The sequence below is a fragment of the Heloderma suspectum genome, chromosome 1, assembly GCF_057233095.1.
Source record: "Heloderma suspectum isolate Gila_16-S chromosome 1, 16-S_ref, whole genome shotgun sequence".
NCBI classification, from domain to species: Eukaryota; Metazoa; Chordata; class Lepidosauria; order Squamata; family Helodermatidae; genus Heloderma; species Heloderma suspectum.
The window spans coordinates 343,028,258-343,043,341 of NC_139458.1; the positions used below are offsets into that span (position 1 = coordinate 343,028,258).

The window sequence follows — 15,084 nt, forward strand, 5'->3', positions numbered from 1 at the left end:
TGGGTCTAACTTAAAGAAGCATTCTTACCCTGTTTACTGCTTCATTTGCTTCCAAGACAGATCTGACTTGAAATTATCTCGCCACTCAAAGTGCCTTTCTGATGGATACTGCAGATGCAGCTGGTACTATGGACAGACTAAACAAAAGTTAAAAAAGAACAAACAAGGGGCTACTGAGCAACCGTCTGATGTTTCCTCCATACATCTTTTTGATACATCTCAGCTGAAATCAGGCCACATCTGCAATTATTGGATACAGTCACTTGAAACACTGCATTAAAAAAAAAAAACATACACTTTGGGGGCATTAAGAGAAAATAATAGAGGACTAAAGGCAGCTGATTCTCATTTTGGAAAGTGGGTCCTCTAGACCAGATAACCCATTGATCAAGAAAGTAAGCATTTGGAGAGTGAAAGAATCTGTGCCACTAGAAACAGGGCCCCATAATTCATTGCAGCAATTGCCAATAAGGAAGCCCATAGCAATCTGGGAGGCTGTGACTCAAGAGTTTGGGAGGCTTTTAGTGTAACATGGCTACTATCATTCTGGGGTGTGGTGAGAAAAACCTTATGCATGAAAAGAATATGTCAGTGAACATAATAAGCAATAATGCTAGACAAGAAGAAGTATGTGACAGGCAAGTGGGGATAATTCCTTCCTTTTCTAGCACACATCCCATAGAAAGCCTCACTCCCATGGTTATGGGAGAGCATAGTACTCAGTTGTCTCCAACAGTGTAAGTATGCTCCATACATATCACCAAGACAAGCCATGAATTCCTATCCAAACCTAAAAGTGGACTATAAAAGCCATACATTTTAGGACTCATGTCAACCAAAGTTTAGAACTGACATTTAGAGACCTAACGGCACTTAAGGATCTCACACCTACTGACTCTACCATAAAGGTTAGGGCTTATAAATGCTTCTGAAGGCTTTTCTGTTCTACGTATAGCCCTGTCAGAAGTGGAAGAATGGTATTATGCCCCAAAGCAACTCCTATTGTCTAATTTTTACCAGCGATATGAATTATGAAAAGTCTAGGGGTTCCTGGAATGTTGCAGCAAATCATATAGTGGAACTAGAAAACACCAAAAGTCATCCGACCCACCCACAAATCCCACACTCCTTAACAAATCAATGTACAACAGGGCTGCACAACCTGTATCCCACCTGGCCAAATGCAGCCTACCAGCCATTTATGGCAGCTCACTAAACATATTCTTCCTGCTTGCTGGGGATGCAAAACAAACAAACAAACCCTGACGGTGGTGTCAAACACCTGATGGGCCACAACCCATTATTGGCTGTTCTGCATTTGGTTTGGTGGGCCAAAATTGTGCAAGTTTGATAAAAGATAACTAGAGTACAGCATGCTACAAGGCAGCAGAGAGCAGACATACAGGAAAGAAAAGTGGTAGATGGCACAAATAACTGAGTCAAGTCACTTACTACAGGGAAAAGCAAAACCAACTCAGGAGCACTGGTTAATCTGGTTCAGGGGGAACTCCTTCACAGCCCTACATGTGGTGAATGTTATAAACAAACCATCCACTGAATCTTTCCAAGTAAACTTCAAAAGAAGGAGCAACAGCAAACATCCTATTTCTAGAGAAGCCTTTGACACAACCTAATGTTCCATCAGAGATGGTAAGGATACACCAGAGCACACACAAACATAACATCTTCTAAACACAAACACCAGAAGAGTTGGTGATTGGCTTCTCAAGCAAATGACTCAGTCCCATCAAGATTTTGAGTTTAACCTTTTATAGGCTGTGAATTATATAACCAGCTTGGCATGAGTCATCAAAGGTTTTTGAAATAAAAGAGCCATGCATTAAAAAATATACTTGCCACATTCAAACTATGGTATTTAAGCATTTTACATTTTCTAAAGCTAAAATCCTATACATCTGTATGTGGAAGCCAGTCCCACTGAACTCAATGGGGCTTACCTCTGAGTAGACATGTACAGGATTGCACAGTAAAACAGTTTTACTTGCTCTTCCAAGTTCACTAACAGTCAATTAACAGAAACTGTGAATCCAGAGTTATATAATCACAACCATATGATTATGGTTACTATGAGATACCATATGAGATACTATTTGGGCTACTACTAAAATCCAGTATGGATTTTACCTGCTACTCTCATTGTGAAGATATCAAAGCATCAACATTATGTCTGGTTTCAGAATTCTGCCATTGTATTATAGCAGTTATATGAATGAATGGAGAGCTTTTTGGTATAGTAAATTAACAGACTGAGACAATATACATATATGGGACCGTGAGGGAATTTTTCTCCATATAATTTAAAAGCTCGGGGTCTAAATCTGTAGCTTCTTATTAATACACATGTTCTATTGAAGTCAACATATGGCATAATAGACCAAAGGATTGCATCCTTAATATGCTATCATTGGATTTAACAATAATGAAAACAATACACCAAATCAATGAGGAAAATGCTGGCTTGTTTTCTTTTTTGTAACTGTCCTTACAGGACAGAAATGCAGAGTTATCCCACTTGAGAGGAATCCCGGTCATTGGAGAAATTTCCCCTCCAGGAATGTGGAAAAGACCATTGCTGTGACCTTTCCATTATACAGTTGCACAAGCAAATACATAATATTGTTTTCATGCAGCAGAGTATCTGCATCGTTATTTTCAGCTTCACATGCAGCACCGCATCCCTCTAGTACTTCTGCACCTTACTGTCATTCCCTTGACAGCCTGAGTGCCAGCAAAACAGCTTGACAGCCCTGAAGTCAGAGGTCACAGAGAGTTGAACGTGGCATCCCCTGCCATCACGTTTGTGTCAAAAAGAGTAAACATGAGGGAGAAAGGGAAAGTGCCTTAAGCTGGCTCCTGCTCTCAGCTGTCCTCACCCAACGTGCTTGACAAAAAATCTCACAAGCCTACTGCAGCCTCATTTACACATGTCATAGAAGGAAGGGGGGAGAGAGGTGGCAATCACAGAAGGAAAAGGAACAGAAGGGATAATTTACGGATATGCATTTTATTGTCGATACTCATTGTCTTACCAGAAATTATTTGAGAGAGATCAGGAAATTTAATTGCTACCAAAAGCTCAATGGGTCAGGGAGGCAGGCGTAACCCATTAAAAACTGTCTTACTTATTGCATCTTATGATTTCATCTGGGTAACATCTGGATTAAATGCTTCCCATCACCCTCCTTCTTTTTTTAAGTAAAGGAATATTCAAGCATTCCCTCTGTTTTGCATTCCACAGCATCCCTCTCAACAGAGCTGCAAAACAACAAGCATTCCTTGGATAAAAGATCAGCTAATTGAACCATACACATTGATCTTGCTACACTCCAGTACATATATCACTTGGAAACAGTACAGCCAATACTTCACATCCTGAAATCTAATTACAGCTTCCCTTCTTAGGTTCAGGAATCATATCTTTTCAATGAAAACTGAACAACAGAGCTGGAATTAACTGCCTTTCCAACAAGGAACACCCCCCTTCCTCCCCCTTTCCCAGTTCCCAGTGAATGTCAACTCCGGTACTACCTGCATTTATCAGGAATATGCAGTCTTTCCATCTCTACAGTCACTCCAAAGAATCCAACAGCCTGGAAATTCCAGTTGTCCGTTCATCGAGGTCACAGATAAAAGCTAAACAGGAGCAGTGACTCCCATCAATCATATAGAATGTATGGTAGGAGACCTACTGATGTAAGCTAGTCACCAGAGAAAATACCCACTGATGACGCATATCCAGGCATAAAAATAGTTACAGGGCCCCCAAAGGGATTATTCAACAGCCTACATTTAGATATTCTTACAAGAGACCCAAAGTCAATCTGCTGCTCTGAGATGGCTGTGAAATGCAGGAGTTTAAGCTTCTTCAGCAGACAGAACCACAAATAGCTGGTTTAAATAAGCTACTGCAATTACAAGCTGTTTTGTAAAATTTTGACACTTCATGACAAGGATAAAGTATAAAGAGAGATGCTGACTATAAAATGCTTCATTCAAGATGTACCTTGATGATTTCATTTCATTTGCTAGATGCTTTATTTCATCCCTATGCACATTTTAATCAGTTTAATAATTGTTGATAAATTCTTAAATGAGCATTTTGTCCTTCTCTTGGTCCCTCCAGTGGCTTGCACTTGTATTAAAGCAACATCACAAAAAGGGTTTGACACCACCACCCGCTTTAGAATAACACTATCCCTATAAGAAAACTCACTGCAAAATCATAGTGTTTTGTGCTACATTTTCTCTCCTGCTAATAACGTAATGCCAGATCAAAAAATATGGTACTGTGTTGTGTGAAATGGGAGCTATATATTAATATTTTGTGGGTTTTTGTGGATGGAGTGCTTGCATGTTTTGCAAGGACTTTGGAGGGCATTGTTTCTCTGCATGTTCTGTGCACCAATATGCACTGTGCCTCAGAGGAACCTGGGCCATACAACATCATGGCTGAAGGGGTAGATTTGACACCCATCATGTGTCAGCAACTGCAGTACTGTACTTTTACTCTATAGAACCAATTGTAACCATTCACAAATGTATAAGGGAGAAAGTAAGGGGTGCAACTCAAGGATATCACTGGGGTGGAAACTAAGCCTGCTCCCCCAACACTGGTGACCCCAGCCATGAAGAATCCAGCCTGCTCCTGTCTACATAGCCCAACTCCTTTATCCATCTCTTGGTTGTGCTAAAGTGGGCTTCCCTAATGCAGAGTCCACAGGCACTGTAGCACCTGCAAATGTTACATTTATTTATTTAATCCATTTCTGCCTACCTGTCAAGACCAGAGTCTTCCCAAAGTAGCTTACAAAATGCAAACAATCCTAAAAACATAACAATTTTTTTAAAAATATAAACAATTTTAAATAAAATTAGCTCCAATAAAATACTATTCAAAGCCATAAATCAGCAGCAAGTATCATCAAAACTTTCAATTAAAAGCAAGGCAGAACAGATAAGTTTAAAAATCTCTTAAAATCAGCCTGAGATGGGGACAGCCATATGCTTCTTGGAAGGGAATTCCACAGCGTAGGGGCCACCACTGAGAAAGCCCTATCTCTAGGATCCATCAACCATACTGATCATGGTGGTGTGCCAAGAAGCAAGGCCTCTGGAGTTTATCTTAAAACATGGGCAGGTTCATTCGGGTTTATGTGGCCCTTTAAGTAACCTGGACCCAAACCATTTAGGGCTTCAAAGGTGAAAGCAGCAGCTTGAATTGGGCCCAGAAACACACAGGCGACTAATGCAGCTGGTACAGGCTTTGTTTTATATGATCTGACCATCTAGTCCCAGCAAGTACTTGACTGGCCCCATTCTGTATCAGCTGAAAATCAGTTATCTTCAAAGACAGCCCCACACAGCGTGCATTACAGTAGTCTGGTCTGGATATAACTAGGCCAAGCATAAGTGAGGCCAGGTCCGTTTTCCCTAGACAGGGTTGCAGCTGATGTACCAACCAAAGTTGATAAAAGGAACCCTTGGCAACTGCCCCCACTTCTACAAATAGTGATGAGTCCAGAAGGGCCCCCAGCCCCAAGCTATGCACTTGGTTCTTTAGAGGAAGTACAATCCTATCCAATGCCAGTTGAATCCCTCTGTCCGGATCAGCAGATTTCCACCACCACCAAGTACTTCCATCTTGCCTGTATTAAACTTCAGCTTGTTTACCCTCATCCATTCCAAAAGTACCCCCCTATTCAGGATTTCCACAGCTTCCCATTAGCCCTAACCACCTTAATCAATGATAAGACAGGATGGGAATTGTAGGCCAAAACATTTGAAAGGCCACAAGTTGTCCCCTCTTGATGTAGATGTTGAAAAGGACAGGGGACAAGAAGTACCATGGCAGTACCGCAGAGGGCAAGATCTTCCCCAGCACCAACTTTGGAGACCAACTGGCCAGTGGCAGTGCGAATCAGAGGGCAGGGTATTCAGCACCCTGGCCCTGTCAACCCTGCCCCCCCCCCATTTTTCAAAACACTTCTTTTATTCAGCCAGCTGCTGTTGCTATGCAGCTGGGGGCCAGGAAGGAACTCCTGGTCTGGCAGCATCAGCATCATTCTGCTAACTGTGTGCATGCACGCACGCACACCCAGGAAGAAAATGACTTCCTTCCCGGTGGGCTCAATCCTCCAAACCTGTGGACTATTCTATAAAAAAAAAAACTTCAAAGGTACAGCCTGTGTCCCAGACTGCCAATTCCCAAATGGGTGGATCAGAAGGGCACCAGTGAGGGCACCCAGCTGCCACAGTTCAATTCTCCCCTCCTTCTAACACTGTGTCACAGTTTCTACTCTCTTAGACAAGCAGAAGAAGGCAGAGGCAGCAGACTGGATGGATGGAAAAGCAAATGCCGCTCTCACTCTGGCCGCTTGTTTTATTTAAGCAGCAGAGCCGCTGGGTGAGTTTAATATTATGTTGCATCCCTGCCTGGGAAGGGGTGGGGACCATTTAAATATGTCTGAATGAGTTTAATATTATATTGCATCTCTGCCTGGGAGTGGTGGTGTTGGGGAATCTTCTTGCAACCCTCTTGACTCTGACTCTCATGATTCCTTAGCTCTACCTTCTGCCCCACTAACCACAGTGGCCACCAGCCGCCGCTTCAACTGCCCAGGTAGGATTGGAGCCACTGCAGTGCCGTGCACTCCAAACCCAACTCAGCCAGGTGATCCTGAAGGATACCCTGGCTGATGGTATCAAAAGCTAACAATGATGAGTCCAGAATGACCCACTCGGTTATTCGGGGGGAGTTCAACCCTATCCAATACCAGAAGAACTAACAAGGTTACAATCCCTTTGACCATTCCACTGCATAAGTCATACAACAGGGCGAGCAAGGCTGTTTCTATCCCAAAATAAGACCTGAGCCTGGACTGGAATGGATCCAAATAATCAGTATCCTCCAAGACTACCTGGATTTGAAAGGATTTGGAGACCTCTCCTGCCTCTCCCCTTTTCTCCACGGCAGCTGGATGTACTGCAAAGGCAGTGCCTGTCAAGATTCCAGCTGCCCACCATCTTAATTTCCCCAGAGTGCCTCTGGGTTGATATGGGGTCCCACATGGACCCAGGGCACTCTGGTCAAATTGAGATTGCAAGCATCTGGAGCCTTGGCAGGTGCTGCTGCACTTCACAGCACTCAGCCACACTGAATAAAATGTTTAAAGAAAGAAGAAAGAGGAACCCTTTCCTGCTGGAGCCTGGTACACCACTTGGGGGGGGGAGGCAGCAGGGGAGTGGGCAACTGTAGGCATGGGCAGGGCGGCAGAGTGGTGGGGGAATTGTGGAGGACAGAAGCCAGGGTTGGGGGTGGAGGGAGAGGAGAAGGTGTGTGCATGTGTGTATGGATGAATGGACTGAGTGTGCATGTGGTGAACTGATGGATGGGGAATACGTGTGTGTCGGGGGACAGATACTTTGGGGAAGTGATCCAGACAGAAAGAATGTGCATGTGTGTTTGGGTGGTGATCAGGAGAGAGAGAAAGAGTTTGGGCATGGGGCATGGTTGGCTGGCAGAGGAGAAATCACTGGATTAAGAGAATTAAACAGGAACTGATTTGGGTAATCCATTTAGGGGAAATTGATTTGGAGGTGATCTTCCTATTAATCTGGGGAAAATAAAATAATTTTAGAGGAATTTATTTAAAGGTGATTTGGAGTAATTAATTCTGTGAAATTCATGTTCCGTTGGAGCAGAAAACTGTGACTTCAAAGGAGTGTTTTTGTATTTCTGGGGCTCAGACCACCAATGTCTCTTTTAAGGTTCTTGGGCAAATTATTTGTCTTTCAAACTCACCAGTTTAATTTCTGTGAAATTAGTGTTTTCTGACTTGAGTCACCCACCATAGCAACCATTTTGTGATGGTTGTGATTTTTGCCCATGTCAATGTCTCAAAATTCCCAAGGTGCCACATTCCAAATGTGCGCTAGAGTGTTCCTGAACATTGGGAACTGACTTTTATACAAATAGATAGCTGTTTTGTGGTGCTGAATATTCTAGTGTAAGAAATGATTCTTAAAAGACAAGGTACTTCACCATAAACTGGGGAACAACAGACAACGCTAAGCAGGATCCATTCATGATTCAATTATTGTAGAGAAGCAAAACACTAGATCATTCCCTAGTCTATTTCAAGATAAACTCATTGAAAGCACTGAATTTCTTGTCTGAATGTGGTATGTTAAAAATGAATGGGCTTGGATATTGCATCATATTAGAAAAGATAGTTTATTCTCTCACTCGGGAACCAGCAACCATTTTGTTTAATTATTTTAATAAAGACAAAATCTTACCAATTTAATGAAATTTGATAAAATTATTTGTTACAACACTTTTTTTAGCTGTGGATATTTTTGCTCTCTGTTGTTGATATTTTAGCATTTGCTACTTTAAATTGCCTTTTTGGTTCTCAATTTTTATTATATTTAACTGGATTTTATGCTTTGTTTGTTTTTTGTATTTATGTACATCACCCTGAGAACTTCGGCTATAGGGCAACTCACAAATTAAACAAATCCAAATTGCCCTATATTGGAAAATAAATGAACTCCCTTAGTTCAAAGTTGGTATACCAAAACATAGGATACCATGACAGTGGATAAGATCTCCCTTTAACTAAAAAATATGTTGAATCCTAGACCCCCTGATAATTTTCTAGGAAAATTTTTGATTCATATAGATTCAATGAAAACTTCTTGCAAAAGGCCATTAAAATATACTCCTTTTCTCCCTTACTAAGTCTTTAACAGTACAATTCTATGCATGTTAACTCTGATAAGTACCATAAGCAGCAATAAAAATGTAACTGGGTAATATCCAACTTTTTATTGCAACTTTTAGAATATCAATGCTGCCATACAATGTTTGTATTTGAAAAGCCAAAAAAATAATAACATTAAAACAGGATTTTTTAAAGTGTGGATTTCAGCAGTAAAAGCCTTGTACTCATAAAACTGTTTCTCAGCTCTTTAAATATGACTTGTCATTTATCTTTTTTTGTCAATCTGAGACTCTGTAAAAACATGTCCAAGAGTTAAGACAATTCTGGACTTTATTTTGCGCTTGTATTTAGCACAAAATCACAGAAATACAGTCAACTAAAATGCGCAATTATTACTCAGAGTTGCCTTGCCTTAATTCTTCCCTGTAATGAAAATCAGTTGGGTTATTAATTGGCTGGGATTAACTATAGACAGCTGCATAGCACTGTTACTCCTTAGAGCAAAATGAAAGTCACTGTTATCCAAAACAGTGAAAGACCTGTCTCTTCATCCCCACCCTACAACAAGCAGTGGTGGAAACAGACAGCCTTTTTGCCCTGTGATACCAAAGTCTCTCTAACTTTCTCCAACGATGATAACATTGTTATAAATAAAAGTGCAAATTATTTTTAGCACAGAGATTTCGCTAAGCACTCACGTTTCTCTCCAGTGCATAAATGCTGGCAGTTCTGTCTGCCCTAGTTTAACAGCCCTCTATAGAAATATTCATTGGTGGCTTCAAGCTGATTTATCCCAAGCAAGACTCTGGAAGACGTCTGGTGTTTATTCTCTCCTCCTGTCTCCAATCAGCATCCTGCCTCTGCTGCCCACTGTAATTTTCACCAGTGTCCAAGAAAACAGCAATTCATTTCCTACAGAAGGTGGGAGTAAAAGCTGTAAAATTTTATAGGGGAGCGGGGAGAGAGAGAAGGAATCCACCAAAAACTAAGTTAAAGCTAATAATAAAAAATAATATATTACAAGGGTTTAAATGTTCAAGATTCATCACCAAGAAATTGGGAAGCTATGTTTTACTTTTTTAGCGGGTATTCTTCTTCTTTTTTAAGGGTTAATCCTACAGTACTATCACACAATAATGATCCCTCTCCAGCAACAAGTGGTAGTATTGTCCTCCTCCCAAATATTAAGATCTTGAAATACATTAGAGGACCTAGTAAACTCTAATCAGAGGTCTTCAAAAAAAAAAAAAAAGAGGAGACGTTATAAGCATCTACTCAATTCTGAAATGAATTTGTAACTCTAAAAAACATTACTGATTAGCTTATCTGGGTTGCAACTATCTGTACTCGTCCATCCTACAGCGGAATAGATACCACTGGTGGAAGAGATTACCCTTCTCTCCTGCAGCCTCCCAAGTGCCTCCCAAATCTTCTCTGGAGGGTTGGGGCACCATCCAGAGGAGAGCTAAAGGGAGTGTAGGGGATTGCAGGGAAGAAGAGAAGAACCGGAAGTCTGTTTGTGCAGCATTGGATAGAAGTCTATTACCTTGTTCAGACATAAGAGCAGCATCCAGCAACAATTTATGGATTAATTAACCTACAAATTGCAGAGACTTGTCCCGTGCATGTGCAGCTTCTGGTTTCCAGCAACTTACAAATGCGGCATTCGTAAGTTGTTTCTGTGACATCTGAACCTAGGCACATGGCGTGTTTGTGGCTTAAACAACTCCAGGTTAGCCCAACAACAAACCATGGGTTTGTTAACCTATGAACTGCAGCTGAATGCCAACATTATGTCTGAACAGGGCCTATGTTTCTGCCAACAGTCTAGTAGCTATTACCTCTTTTCTAGTGTAACTTCAGTCAAAAATGAGAATGTCCACACCTGGACTAAAAACTGGATGCTAGCACTTATAAATATGAATGTTTTTCCAACCCTACTGATTTTTACAGCAATAGAAGGAATATCCTTGTGGCCTCATGCTACAATTTGCAATGCTTAAAGGCTTCTCATACTTTCTGTCAAGTCTCCCTAGAACCCCAGCTACCCAACAATAGAGTTGGGCAGAGCTTCCCATAGTGAACTACTCATTTGTTCTGCTGGTGTTTTGTTTGTAAAATATGAACTGTTTCAGGGGAGAGATTCCAAATCTCACAGTACTAGGCCATGTTTTTCCTTCTTTCCAGTGGGTAACAAACAGAAAATAGAGATGAAACTGGCTTAGCAAGCAAGCAGAGAATTCCCCAGTCCTATTGCTGAATCAGTGTAGATAAATCATAGGCAGCTATCTCGATCTGCCAGTTAGGCCCAGTCCAAATATCACCTGAATATTCTGCTTTGTTCCACAGTTGGAACAAAGTCAGAGTTAGACTTTGTCACAGTGAAAGTCACAGTCAGAGTTAGAAACAGGTCTTTCACCTGACTAGGGATGGGGTAGAAATTTGTTCCTTTTGCATTTTAAGGAAAATTTACTTAATTTTGCATTTTCAACCCACCATACAAACTGAAACTCAGTTATCCTTCAAAATTTGCACTTCTCTGAATAAGTCTCTAATAAAAATAATGCATATACAGTGAATATATTAGGGGAAATAATGTTTAAAAATGCAGTATATTAGGAAAATTGCTTGCAAAAAAAGCTGTACATTAGGCAACCATACGTACAAAAATGCACGTATTCTGAGAAATTTGCACCCAAATGTTTATGAATTTTCATGAGAGCTTTTTAAAAAAATATCTCAAAGTTCAAGATGAACTGAACTTAAGACTGGAAAAATGAGAAACTGAGAGAAATTGAAATCGATAGATTCATCCATCACTAACACATGACTAAAGTAATCATGGTAAATTGATCAAATAAATCTACAAGCATCTACACACAAACAAAACAATATTTTTAAAGAATAAACCATTCCTTCAAATGGGAAAAGTATAAAACTGGGAATGGCCCGTATATCCAACACATACTGCCTTTGACTGTTTTAGATGGTAACATTTTGGATCTGTAAACTACCCTGGCACTAGGTCTGGTTGGGAACTTTATCTCAGAGACATTCTTAAAGGGCTTCTCGTGGCTCCCCCTATCCTTCAGCTGAGCCTAGAGCTTCAGTCTTTCTAGTTCTTCTCTCCCACAGCTATCCTGTCGCTAGACAGCATTCTATCTCTCCTGCCCTTCCATCTTCTTAGCCTGAATTCCCAGGTTTGCTCTGGAAAGGTATGAGCACCAACTTCTCATACCCAGAAGACAACATTAACAGCAGCTGGGAAAGCTTATGTGAGACTCAAGCCCATTTACACTTCCTGTCACGTCAGCGGTTTCCCTTCTGTTAACAGAGAAAGTTTGATGGACTAGCCAGCCAAGTCTAAACTGAATTCCTGTAAGGCATTTTTAAGAGACAGAAAATAACCACAAAAATATTCTACAAACTGACTGCTTTCTCATAGTTCATGAGTTCATAGCTCATACCTTGAATGTATCTAAGAGCATGTTCTTTGATTGGGTTGAATGTTGAGCCTCCCCTGACCCCATCCTTGCTGAATTCTGAGGATGACAGTTTACTAACATAAATAAATCTGGCATGGCATGACCCAGTGAAGAGATATGGCTGGAACTAAATATTTAATAAGCATCAGCACTAATGTATTCTGGTTATCCACCTTTGTTTGACAACTGTTACCAGTTAATACAGTTTTGGCAACCAGTGCCAGACATAGAACACTCCTGGATAGAGAGAGGTAGTAGAAATAAAAACAATATTGGAAGACTAACTTACTTCCTTATGGTATGCTGAAAACAATACAGACACAAATGAAGAAATCAGCACACTGTGTTAATGTGCTTCTCTAAGGGTGGGATCCAATTAACCACTCCTGCCAACAAAACACTTCTGTCAGCAAAATGGGGAGGGCAATTCCACCTCCCCCATAAAGCCCCCCCCACGCCCCCTCAAAATCCTTGCCAGAGAATTGTGGGATCTTCTGCAGGAAATTTGTGGGAGGCACCAGGGGGCTGCAACAGGGAGGAGAACATCCCATCACATGAGCAGAGGTCCTCTAGTGCAACACTGGATTTCGCTCTGAAGTTCTAACTTTGGCACTATTCATCAATTGAAAGAGTTAATTAAAAAGTGAGAAGATAAATTTTTGTAAAATCCTGTATGGCTTTGCTCCGTTTTAACTTTATCTTAATAGATACATCCAATGAACCTTGCTGGTGGTGTACTATAATCTCGTGAATTTCTCAGTTCAAGCCAGGGTACAGGTTGTGTGGCCAGCTGACTTTAAGGAATTTTTGCTATGTATGAGCAATTTGTAATACAAACACAATTATTAACATTTATGATCGTATGATTCAATAAAACTATTTCCAACAGCTCCTAACTATCTGGCATTCAATGCTAATTAGATTTACTAGTGGCTATGCAACTGACAAAGATGACATGCTACATATAAAATAAATATTCTAACATATAATGTTATTTGAATTTCAGAAACTGGAAATTGCTTACCTAGAACGTATACCACAGGTCAGGAAAGGTATCACCAAGTCCAAGAGACCACTAGCATGGTTAACGAACAACACCACAAAAGGTATTAGAAAAGGTATTTCCTTCAGAAAATGGAACTGTTACCCAAATGAGGAGAACACAAAAGAACACAAACTTGCACAAAAGAAGTGCAAGCAAATAATAACAGAATCCTTTTTTGCATCCCGTATTATCTATTGATAATAACATTAAGACTAACAATAAACAACTCTTTAAATACATCAGAAGCAGGAAACTAGCTAAGGAGGCTATTCGGATTGATCAGGTAGACACTGTTTACTAGGACTTTCAAAAGACTTTTGACAAAGTCCTTCACCAAAGACTGCTGTCTAAACCTACCAGTCATGGAAAAAGAAGAGAGGTCCTCATACAGATCTGTAACTGGTTAAAGAACGGAAAGCCAAAAATGGGAATAAGTTAACATTCTCGCAATGGAGAGATGTAAATCGTAGGTTTCCTCAAGGATTGGTAAAGGAATAGCAACTTATTAACTTGTTCATCCAGAATTAGGAGTGAACAGTGTGGTGGCTAAGTTTGCTGACAACACCAAATTATTTAGGATGGTTAAAACAAAAAGAGACAGTGAAGCGTTCCAAAATGATCTGTCCAAACCGAGGGGGGCGGGCAACAAAAAGCAAATGTGTCCCAATGTAAGTAAATATAAAGCGATGCCCCCCATGGGGGGGGGGGAGGAATCGTAATTTCACATGTACACTGATGGGTTCTGAGCTAGCAGTGACTGACCAGGGAAGGTATCTTGGGGTTGTGGTGGAACAGCTCAATGAAAATGCCAATCCAGTGCGCTGCTATTGTAAAAAAAAGGGGGGGGGGAATTCCATGTTGTGGATCATTAAGGAAAGGAATCGAAAATAGAACTGCCAATATCCTAATGGCCTTATATTAATCTATGGTGTGACCATACTTGAAATACTGGGTACAGTTCTCATCACTGCACCTCAAAAAGGATATTGAAGAGCTGAAAAAGATATAGAAAAGAGCAACCAAAATTATCAAGAGGCTGGAGCAACTCCTCTATGATGAAAATGCACTATGTTTGGGGCTCTTAAACTTAGAAAAAAGGCAAAGGGGGGACATAATAGAAGTGTATTACACATGGCGTAGAGAAAGTGAATCGGGAGACTTTTATATAACGCTGGAACCTGGAGATCATCCAATGAAGGTGGATTCAGGACAGAGAAAAGAAAGTACTTCACACAGCAGTGACAGCACATTGTTAAACTATGGCATTCGCTACCACAAGATATAGTGATGGCCACCATCTTGGACAGCTTTAAAGGTGAATTAGACAAACTGATGGAAGATAGAGCTATCAATGACTACAAATCATGATTGCTGCATATAACCTCCAGTATCAGAGAGTAGGCTTCTGAATATCAGTTGCTAAGGAATACAAGGAGGGCGCTATTGTGCTCATGTTCTGCTGTAGGCTTCCCATAGGCATCTGGTTGGCCATCGTGGGAACAGAATGCTGGACCAGAGTTCCAGCAGAGCTCTTATGTTATTATGACATTGTTTTTCTAATCTTTCTGGTAAATGTTGGCCACCTCCAGAGCAGGTTGACTACATTTCCTTTAGTTTAGAAAGCTTAATCTGATGTGGTTAAACTCCCACACACGTTTACGCACATGCAAATTGATTTGATTCTGTAGGACTACAGTATGCAAAAGTGTGCAGGACTGTAGGTTCTGGGTTTTTATGTTACTGCAAATCCCACAATTTTGTATGTGGGGGGAGGGGGTAACCTCTTTTGTTTTTCTTCTGAAAATCT

The 15,084-nt window shown here is 40.7% G+C and overlaps 1 protein-coding gene across 12 annotated transcripts in view; it reads right to left on the reverse strand.

Moving 5' to 3' along the window:
- Window positions 1–15,084, reverse strand: part of HIVEP2 (HIVEP zinc finger 2) — a 169,786-nt gene that overhangs the window by 79,396 nt on the left and 75,306 nt on the right. For 5 of the 12 annotated variants that reach the window (XM_084827726.1, XM_084827720.1, XM_084827725.1 and 2 more), the window contains one exon: window positions 1–9,659. This exon is cut by the window's left edge. The exons of 5 other annotated variants lie outside the window; for them this stretch is intronic. The gene's annotated coding sequence lies outside the window, so the exon portion shown is untranslated. The remainder of the gene's footprint in view (window positions 9,660–15,084) is intronic. 2 more of the 12 variants (XM_084827723.1, XM_084827721.1) reach the window with 2 other exon arrangements.